Genomic DNA, 11,635 nt, shown 5'->3' with positions numbered 1-11,635 from the left:
TCTTCCCCCTTCATTAGTAGATTATTCTCTTGGGTGGAAGGCTTTCCTCTGCTTATTAGGATCCCAGTGGAAGGAAATCACCCTAGTGGTTATTTATTCCATCCAAAATTCTGGGTCTATCCATACAGCCTCCACTAATTAACATCGAAAAGTTTGTTCAAATTCTCCACGTGGCCTCTCATATAAAGCAGCAACCACCAGCTTGGGAACATCTCATGGAACCCTCTGAGGATGAGGCAAAGACATTTTTACTTCATTACAACACATCAGGGCTAGTCCCACCCACAAGCAGCACAACCACCTGAAATGTTTGTTTTGTCTCTCTGACTTGCACGCTTGGCTTAAGGGAGAGGACGGAAAATAACAACATTTAATTGTCAACAGATATTCCCAGCATTACTTTTGACATGTCTTCAATGTGCTAAACCACAATCACAGAAAATTTAGAAAGCCCTAGAACCGCGAGGGGAAAGAGAAATATGCTGGTTTTTCCCACCCTGCCCTCTTTTAGCGGCAGTGCACCCGTCTCTCAGCCACTGCAAGCTCCCTGCGGCCCCCTCCTCGGGGAACTCACAGCCACTCCCCTCCCTGAGACCCCAGACAATGACTGAATGGGGAGGGGTTACAAAACACAGACCTCATGCCTCAAGGCAAAACCAACCCTCCAGTGTTTTGTTTGTTTTAACTGAAGTCTAGTCAGTTACAGTGTGTCCACTTCAGGTGTATTTCAGCATAATGTTTCAGTCATACGTATCCACACATATATTCATTTTCATATGCTTTTTCATTATAGGTTACTACGAGATGTTGAATATAGTTCCCCGTGCTATACAGATGAAATTTGGCAGTTTTTTAAATCTATTTTATATGTAGTAGTCAATATTTGCAAATCTCGCTGTATGGTCGTTAGCCCATTTCACATATTCCTGCTCTGAATGCAGTGGGCTTCTCTGGGAGGGATTCAATTTATGCATGCATGTGTTACTGTTTTCTTTTTTTTTTTTTTTTTCCTGTCTTCCTCTTTTTTTTTAATTGAAGTAGAGTTGATTTACAATGTCATGTTATTTTCTTTTGGATAAGACAAATTACCAGCCACTCCACAGAAGAGCAGGGACAGTGCATCACCTGGAGACACTCGGTGAGGTCGGCTTTACAGGGAGTCGTGGGCACTCTCCAAATCACTCCCAGATCCCCTCAGCCCTTCCAGAATCCACCTGCAAACATTTCCCTCACACACCGAGAGCTCCCTGCCTCTCTGCTTGAGGGCCAGAGGACCAGGGAGTTGGCCTGACCCTTAAAGAACAAAGGATGTTCGTGGGTGGATGGGCACCCCAGCTTCTTAGTGCCTCACACAACAGTGGGGCTGTGGCTCTGCTTGGTCTCTGAGGGGGTCCCCAGTCAGGTTGAGTCCCAGTTGCCCTTGCTGGTTACCTGCTCATTAACACATCTTGCATTATCTTCCTTCTCTTCTCTGACTCACTTCCCAACTGGGCTTCCTAGAATCTGCTCCCACTTAAACCACTCCCACCCACATTCTGATCTCATGGTCTTGTGGGGAATCCAGATTAGGACAGAGAGGTAAGTGCAGAGGTTATGGCCTAATGACCCTGGAGAAGGTGTGGCCCCTCCCACAGGGGTGGTGTTGGCTTTGGTTGGGTGGGGCATAGCGCTGGTCCCAGTAACTGGATGCTGAACTGCTTGTCAATCCACACTCCGCATGCCCGTGGCTCCCTAGGGGTGTGTCTGTATATGGGAACTGAAAGAGGTGACGGATGAGCTATTTTTGGTTTCAGATGTGGGTGTGCAGTGAATGTTCAGTTACCCTTAGCACTGCCTCACCTCCCTGGGGAGACTGATGTCCACCATGGATGTCCACCCTTGGAGGGACTTCACTGCCATCATGTTGCTGAGAAGCTTCTGATCTACCTTGGGGAGACGCTCTCCAGTGGAACATTCCTCAGACACTTCCTTCCTGTCTCTTAGGTTCCTTAGAGGCTCTGGCCCTGCAGCCTCGATCTGCCCGGCCTCACACTAGCAAGAAATGGAGGTTTGGAAGATCTGAATCCAAAGATTCCTGGCAATTCAGAACTCTGGAGAGATGGGAGATGGTCATCGAGGATTAGTTACGATGAAGGTGAGGCCTCCCCAGCACCTGGACCCTTTGGGAAGGTAAGGACTTTGCCTCCCGGCTCACCGAGGTCCCTGCCATCTGAACAGCCAGAACCCTACAGCGTGGTTGGCACTGCAGTGCAGGACCAACTGTCCATCTCTCCAGATGCTCAGACTTCCCCAGCTTTAGTGCAGCAAACGAAGGTGCAGCAGGAGCCTGACGGGAGTCGGCGTTCCTGTACTTCCTGCTGGGGGTAGCTGGTGTTCAGGCAACACGCTCAGGGAAAGACTGGGGCAGAAGCCATTTGTACCCTAACCTGGGAAGGGTATGCATGCTGCATTATTTTTTCCTTATTCCCTGGACATTTGGAGTCAAACAAAACTGACTACACTGAGTCTGAAATTCCCAGCTAAGAACCAAAGTAAATATATGGAGGCAAATAGGCAATGACTTAATCTGACACAGAAGACATTAATATTTTAAAAGAAACTACAGTCAAAATTTTAAATATTAGCCACTGTGATTCTTTCCCTGACATTTTTCCAAAACACTTGTCTGAAACGCAAACCACAGAGGAAAGAAGACGTGACCAAAGCTCCCAGAAAGAGAAAGGATGGAGCAAAGGGAGCAGCTGAGAGTGGACGCCGTCATCTCTGTCAAGTCAATTAGGAACATTCCAACTACACACACGGCAAAGTGCTCTGGGCAGCGCCCGCAGAGCCTTTCGCATTACGACCAAAAACAATAAACCAGGCTGTAAACCATCACCGTCAGATGGCTCCGCCGAGGCCACCCGGCCATCTCAGAACCCTGGGGTGATCTTTTCCCGTCACTAAGTTAACTACAGTCCATGGAACATGAAACGGGCATTGACTGACACATCGACTTCCTAAAATCACCATCCTGGGCAAATGCAGCATTTCCTCTGAATTGTACCAGAAAGCCACTTCACCCCAGGGAGGGTACCATTTTCAGTCCTGAGCCTCTATCTCTAAAAGAAATTCAAGCCCTAATTCCAGCATTTATCCACGAAAAGTTCTGCTACAGAACGAATCCCTCAAATTCTTGACTCAGGTTGTAGCGGGAATGAGATGATGTGGAGAACAGATCTGGAGCAGCGGGAAGGGGCGGGGCTCTAAACTGAGCTTGGCGATTGCATTTAATGGCTCTTTATTCCATTTCTCTTCCTACAGCTTCACCCTTGGGTACCACTGAATGCTGGGTTTACACCATCTTTTTCATCCTTCTCTCCACAGCATCTAACACTCCTGCATCCTAATAATATCAGCCTCCTTGTCTCTCATGACCTGGGGCTGCATGGGAGCTGGAGGACCCTTGGCAAGGCATGGTGGAATTAACACTCAAATAGAAGCTGCCAAGACCAACAGTCCAATGTAATCATTTTAACCACATAACTGCAGTCTCCCGTGTCATAGTTTGGAATGCAAATAACCCCCTAGCTTGAGAACACCTCCTGCCTGAATTTTTAAGGGGTCTAATTCTCCTCAGGAGGATAGGCGCTCTCCATCACTGTTAGATACAAGGTTCAGGCAGTGTCCAGAGGACCAGTGCTGGTTGCTTAACTGTCGTGAGTGAAGCCAGAGCTCAGACCTGCTCCCACGTAAGGAACTCCATCCATCGCGGTGTCTGGAGGCGGGTTGCTCCAGCTCTGTGGTTCTATGAATAAACTTCAGCACAGACACCCACACTGACGTCTTTCCCTCTGGATGGCTGAGTGGAAAAGGGCTCCCACTCTCAGCCAAATGTTGGATCCCAAACCATCTTCCCCTGAGTCTAGGTGTATCCATTATCTATGGCAATGTTACAAAGTCCCCACAACTTAGTGGCTTAGTGGTTTGTTTTTTGGCCTGTACCTGCATGGGTAGCTGTGCGGCCTGTGAATCTGGGCCGGACTCTGCCCTTCTTAGTCAGGCTGCTTCAGGAGCCTGCAGTCACCCGGCAGGTCATCTGGGAGCTGACTGACCGCGTGTCTGGGGCTTGACTATCTGATCGCTCGTGTGACAGTGGAGATGGAGTCACTGCCCCATGCCCCATGTCCTGCCCAGGGTTGCTTGATTGGCTGTGGCAGGATTCCATACGAAAGTCTTGGGTCCTTTTTCTATGTAGCAATCAGAGCATGGAGATCTATACCTTTATTTCCAACCATATTAAAGAAAATAAACAGAATGTTTTCCTTATCAGTACATTTCTTCTCTGCTGCCATCTTTTGAATTGAGCAGGTTCAATGGCAGGTAAGGAATGGATGCTCTTTGCACATCTGCCCTTTTCCTCTCTCTCTCTCTCGGACAAGAAAGCCATGGAAGATCGCTTTCTCTTGCCAGTCTCCTGGGCCTAGGCTGGTTGGTACAAGACGTAAGGGGAAAGAGGCTGTGCCCTTTGTTGGGAAGAGCTGCAAAGCCACGTAGACAAGGGCAGGCCTACCAGGTGAGTGGAGAAACGGAGCCATTTTTGCCCACAATCTGACCCACTAGGCACTCAGGATTTCTCAGTGCAGGGGAAACCTTCACTCTCCTGAGACGTGACCCTCTTTGTTGTTCCAAGAAGGAGTGAAATTTCTTTCAGGGAATCCTCACCTTCTGATACCAAAGGGTTCAAGCAAATGCCAGGAACCTTCAGAAAAAATGGTGAACCACAGTTCAGACCAGTTACCCTGTGGTGCAGAGAAGTTGGGGGCAGGAGGAAGGATGCCATACCCACAGTGAGGGGGAGAAGGAGCCAGGGACAAAGATGCCATTCCTCGTGCTGGCCACGTCTCCACAGTGTCCTCACCCGGGCCCTGGGGCACTGTGCTCCATTCAGCTCCCGCAGCTGGCTGAGGTCCTTATGGCTAGGGGAAGGGGGGTGACTGTCACTCTACACCCCCTTTCCACCTCCAGCTCAGATACTGTCTGGGAAAAGAAAAAGGGATGACGGTGTTGGAAAGAGAGAAAGAGAGAGGGGGCAGGGGAACAAGAGATGTCTACTTCCTCTGCTCCCTAACTCCGATCTTCCTCAACCCGTGTTTAGTAGTAGACTTGCATCCTGACTCTTCCCAGATTCTGAGAAATCAGCCATCTCCATCCTCCCCATTACTTACTCCTGGGAACAGAGCTTCCATATATGAGGCCACACTCCCACGTGCCGGCTCCCATAGCCAGACACAGGCGGGTCACAGGCTACACTTCACACACGAAGGTGAAGCTGTCAGCTGGATATTTCTAGTGTCAAGGATGCTGTGGTCCCTTAAGTCATCTTCAGGTCACATCCCATCTCTGTGATAACCAATACATTGCTTCTAAATGCCTGAGTGTTGTTCTCAGTGTGATTACTTTCGGAACATTTTTTTTTCTGTTTTAAGTCAAAAGATCCAGTACATTTGTCTCATTCACTTATTCATTCAATCTGCAATACTTTTTGCGCACCTACTATGCATCAGGAACTGTTCTGGGAGTCAAAGTCTCCGCCTTATAAGAACTTTTGATTTGACTGGTGAAAGACATGATAAAAAATAAGCTAATAACAATAGTATCAGATAGCTGCTTGAAGGAAAAATAGAGTAGATAGGAGAACTGGCTGTGAGGGAAGAAGGACCCATAGCTAGGGTGGTTGGAGACAGTTTCTCTGACACTTGAACAAAGACCTAAAGGAAGTGAGGGAGCAAGTTATGTGACTGTCTGGGGAAGAGAATTCCAGGCCGAGGAAGTGCGTCCACTGCTTAGGACCTGCAAAATCACTCAGGAAGGAAAAACTGATGTCTTATGACCCATATTTCTTCTGCTCTTCAGACATTTCAGGATGGCTAAAGTTACTTGAAAACTTCTAGAGGTTTATACTTTTGCTAGTGAAACACAGACAAAAGCAAGATAAGACTAGAAAAATGTGTGAAGTATTAAAGGAGGACCTGCCACCCCAGCACATTCTCTTTCTAAATGTCTCCCAGTCGATGTAGACAAGGTCCTACTTGTAGTCCTGCAAGAATAAATGCCTTTGAAACGCAATCCCCTCCCCCCACCCAAAAAATCAAAACCAGATTTGTGCACTCTGTCTCCACAGCTGTGATCCACGGGGATCCCAGATAATGGAAGGGCAAACCCGGAGACCCGTCTCAGCCGTCCAGGCCTCTCCCAAACACCTGCCCAAGGAGAGGCCAAAGGCAGGGGCAGGAGAGGAGGGAGGAAGACCCCCAGATACACAGCCGGCCCTCCTAAGGGTTCCCACCTCCGTGCCCAGCTGGCCAAGAGCAAGGCCAAGAGCAGAGCCGTCAGCACCACCTGCAGATCGAAGCCCCGAAGAGAGGCAGAAGACCCTGATGGAATGCGTCTAAGAAAAACACAGAACCTCAGCTGGTGCCCAGAGCTGAGGAGATGGAATGGAAATTTCCAGACCCGACCCTCCCAGAAGCTCTCAAGTCCTTGGGAGAGGTTAGGCTGACAGCATCCAGAAACCAAAGGATTCCAACAGGCGCCTTCACTATTTAACTACAACTGTGCAGTTACACCTGTTTCTCCCTTTACTCCTCCTCCCATTATAACTCTCCACTGCTTTCTCTCTTTATCTTTTCATTCTCCTTTCTCTTGCTCTATCACCTACCAACAGCTTTTCTTTCTGATCCACTTCAGTCTCCTCCCTCTCCTTATCGTTTAGAAAGTAAATGTAAACGAAACAAAAGTCACAGTTACACAGAAATTCCAACGAAATGGCATTTTACCATCTTCAACTGTGTTATTTTTTTCCTCCTCCAAATTTGACGTCACCACGGCACGCTCATTTCCTGCTGGTGGCATCGTCCATCAGTACGAGCCTTCACAGGGCAGCCGTGTATGACGTAGAAAATGTCACAATGTGTTCCTAGTCACCTGGGGATCACCTTCCCAGGAATAAGTGCTTAGGAAGTAATTCAATAGAAGCCCCCAAAAGAGACACATGCATACCAATGTCCTTTGTAGTGTCATCGGTAATGACAGAAACTAGAAAACAATGTCAGCATCCAACGATAATTTAATTCATTAGCAAACTCTGTTAAAATGACTCAATGGGATACTGTGTGTCTATTAAAAATCATAATGATAAACACTAGGTGGAAACATGGAAAACTGTGTTATGTGAAAAGAACAGAACACAAAATTCTCTGACCTTCTAAGTATAATTATGGGAAGCCAGACTGGAAAAGAATACACCAAAATCAGACTAGTTTTTCTCTCTCACTTCAAAGTGGTGAAAATACAGACTTCTCTTTAAAAAATCTTTTAACATTGTGATACTGTTTTCTAACAATAAACATGTAGATAATACCAATAAAAAAATTACAGAAACTCTGTCGGGAAGTCCAACATGAGTCAGTGGTAATTCCCCACCAGTAACACCACAAGACATTTGTTTCAGTGTATTTGCCATAGTGATACATTTCCCCATCCTTCCCATGTCACCTCCCTCTGAGGTCAAGTTAAGGGCGGGAGACATTTTTTACTGAACCCCAGTGTTTCTGTTTTATATTGGGCAGACCTGTTACATATCTTCCATGTCATGGGCCCACATCAGCCAGACAAGCTTACCCCTCATCACATCCTAAATGGCACCTGCTACAGCAGGACCAGTCTCTTCTATTCCATCAGCCAACTTGGCCACCTGCTAGACCCACCTCCGTCACGGAAAGCCGTGAGCATCTGGGATACCATTTCTCTTCTCCTCCGTCTTCAAATCTTGCCTTCCTTCTGAGCCCATAACACCTCTCCTGACCTCTCAACCCTCCATGATCTCTTGAAATTTCAAACTCCTCCGACACTGATCATCTTTACCACATAATTCATATTACATCCTTGTTTCACAACTTATCCTTATCCATCCAACGTTCCTGAAAAATCCTTGATGGCAGGAGCTGTGTTGACGCTTGACCTTCAAGCCAAGCTCTTCACATGTAAGCCCTGAATGATACCGTTTATCCAGTGATCAATAATGAATGAGGGATAAGGGAGCGTACGGGAAGTGAGGAATAGATTTCCATATCTGTTCTGCATCTCATCATGTGTCAGACACATTCGAGTGCCCACACCAGTCCTCATTAACTATTGTGAAATGCGTGTGGATATCCATAAACATGAAGCCCTCTCGGCTTATTTTCAAACCTATGAACCAGCACAGATGAATATGTATTACTGATGGGGTCAGTACTGATTTGTAGGATGTTCTAGAGTAGATTAAAAGCTATAGGCAATGTTATGAATAACCTAATTTACCTGTGGAGTAAATTTGTAGATTTAATGCTGTGGTTATAAAGGACAGCATGAAAAGTATTTTTTTTTTTGAAAATTCATGCTTAGAGTAATTTTATCTGACAGATTAAACCGTGAAAAGATCTGAGTTGGAATTTCTTAATAGAACACTTAAGCATGCATATTAAGTGAATCATATTTGTGACTTTTCAAAAAGCAGAGTGTTAACGGATTCCTAAATGGGAAATTTATGGAGATTCATAAATCACTGACTATGTTAAAGGCAAACATGATCAGGTTAAAAGAAATAGAGCTGCAGAGTCAGGAAGGTTAGAGTTCAAAATTCAATCTTCTGTGCAACCTTGAGGAAGTGACTTCACCTGCCTGTGCTTAAAATGCCTTGTCTGAAAACAGCCCGAGATTGCCACCTTCACAACAGTACTTTGAAGATTAAATAGTATTGAATGTGTAAAGCGCTTAGCACAGGTCCAAGTATGTGGAAAGCAGTCCATAAAAGATATGTATTATGACTGTTCTTATTATTTTTGAATTACTCTCATTTTATCGTAGAGGAATGCCATCACAAAATTATTATTCTTAGCACGTCAGACCTGCACCACACTTTACATGAAGCATACGAACATTTTCAGCAGGACAGAGCAAAGACAATTTCTATAAACCCTCTTGATATAACGAACTCTGGCTAATGCCACCCATGGCAGCCAACACAACTCTATTAATAACAAAGAGCCTTAATGGAGCAATGCCACAGCAAGAAAACCTTTTTTTTCCCCAAGAAATCATAAGTACTATTGATCTCTTTTTTTTCTTTCTCTTCCTCAAGAAAGCTAACTGGAAGCTTGTTCGATCCTAATGGACCAGTGGCGAAAGAGAGGGCATTGCTTTCTCTGAATCAATCGGAGAAGGCTGATCTCCACATGTCACCCATAAATAGAACTTTCTCTCCCTGCTCAGCGAACCTCTTAAATGGCTGGGCTCGGTCCCTGAGCACAGTCTCTTACGTTGGTCCTTAATACACCACCTGGAAAAATATTCAGCTTTAATTAAGCTTGACAGTCTCCAAATACAACGTTGTTGAAGAGGCAAAGATGGAGTTTGTTTTCAATATGAGAGAAAATGGCAATTAGCTGGAGAAGGAAACTGTTCAAGAATGCAGTCTCCCATGGGTAATACTTTTGGAGGTGACTAATGAGAAAGAGAGGCAGAGAAGAAAGCAGAGAAATGTTTCTCTGAAGTCTTCTCGGAAGCAGAGAATTCCTCTCTGAACCAAAGAAATCCTGAAGGCAGAAGAAAATGATGTAGGACGTTCTTTATGACTATCGTAATCATGATGGTAATTTTATAACAGCACACAGCAGAGCAATGCTTAATCTTTTCATTTTCAAAGGAAATTATTAAAAATATTTCAAGTGAAATGCTTCGTATCTCACTTTTATCACAAATAGACCAGAAAAATATCTCGAAAGCCTTGTGTGACCCCACAGTGACCAAACCTAATGATCCCTTCTCACGCCCTCTGGTCCTCTCAGGACTTTCTGACGCTTCTCTCCTCACCGGTGCTCACTTCCTCCTTGGGTTGCAGACTTTCCTTGTCTCTTCAGACCTCTCTCGTCCTGCTCCTGCCTCCCCAACGTGCAAATCCTCACAAAGTGCGAACCTCTCTGCTCGATTCCTTGAGAGACGCATCCACCCCTCCACCAGTGATCAGTGTGATGGAGGAGATCCCCAGAGCCACCACTCAAGTCCCCTTCTCTTCTGAGCATCAATTCTGCTTCTGGACTGGCTTCCTGGAGAAGGTAGGGTTTGAATGGGGTCTGAAGGTTGAGCAGATTCAAATAGTCAAAGAAGTGGTGTTTAGAAAGGAGCATTGCTGGTGTAATGATGACCAAGGGCAGAGTGCAGAGATGCACAAGGGATGTTTGGATGACAGCGAAGGTTTCCGAGGAATTCTTATCCTTTTAGAAGACTTTCAGGAAGAGGACTTTTCCATCTTCCAGGGCCTTCTGTTTTTTAAATGCCTGGGGGCATTTTCTAGTGCTTACTACCCAAAGTTTAAATTTAAGTCAAAGGACAAACCCTTCCTTCCCCTTTAACTCTAGTGGCATCAAAAAGAATGTCCCAGCTCCCTAGAGGCCGCATTTCCAAAAGTCTCATCTCCCCCAGACACCACCCGCCCCCTTACCTAGCTTCACCAGAAATGCCCTTGGGCACAGGAGGGGATCTGATGAGATTTGCTCTGCTCTTCAATTCTGAAGCAGTGGTTTCACTCCTGCTGAATTCAACAGCTGGGCTTTGAACTTTTTCTTCAAAGGAAGATCACCTCGCCACTCTCAGCATTTTGATCCCTTGGCTTCCTCTTTTCACAGAAAAGAAAGCAAAAGCAGTACATGGAAGTTTGAGTGAGCTATCCAAATTACCATTCGTATCTCCTGACGCCTGTCCCATGACTTATTACACAATCTTTGATGCAGGGTCTGCAGGAGACAGACTGATTTTTAATATGTTAATGAAAGTAAGGAAAACCACACTATGCGTTTGGTTAACTCCTCGTTTCATTACATGGTCTAAAGGTGGTCAGTACTCTTCTGAAACAGAAAGATAACTTAACAACTGGATGGGTTCTCCCACTGGGCCATCCTGAGTCTAGTATCAAAACCAGAAATAATCTAACCTTCCTAACCCACCTTTTCTGCAAAAATACCTTAACTCCAAAGAGAGACGTCATCTAGTATATGTTTTGCAGCCCATGAGAAGATGCAGCACATTATGTCATATGCCCACGTGCAGAATTACAAAAATCATCACTCTTGGCAACCGCCAACTGTTGAATATATTTCAGAGCTCAATGGCTTAGATTGGAAGTTTTGCTCTTCATCTGCCTATAAGCCTATCTCTGAATGTATGAACTTAGGCCCCACCTATTTCACTTCACAAAATATCTTTTAAGGATATTTATAGATTCCATGGTCAAAGGCTAGAACGCAAGCACTGTTTGTCTGCCTAAGATGCTATGTTCTCCAATTTGCTTTGGATTATATTTAGTGTGTATGTCATAAATCTATTTCAAAAGCCCATTTTTTCCCCACCTGCATTTACAAGTATTTTAGCATCTTTCTTTACCAAAAGATGTTTTAATACCCACAGTAAAAGTTTAATCCATAGGCTAGTTACAAACTTTAAATCTATGGACATCTGCTTTAGATTAAGATGGTAGCAGTTCCAAAACTAACTAGGAAATCAGATAAAATACTAAAACATTTACTTGAAGATTTTGGAGAGCTGCCAAGGTAACCAG

Source organism: Camelus ferus, chromosome 4 (assembly GCF_009834535.1).
Source record: "Camelus ferus isolate YT-003-E chromosome 4, BCGSAC_Cfer_1.0, whole genome shotgun sequence".
Classification (NCBI taxonomy): domain Eukaryota; kingdom Metazoa; phylum Chordata; class Mammalia; order Artiodactyla; family Camelidae; genus Camelus; species Camelus ferus.
This window is presented reverse-complemented; position numbering follows the sequence as displayed.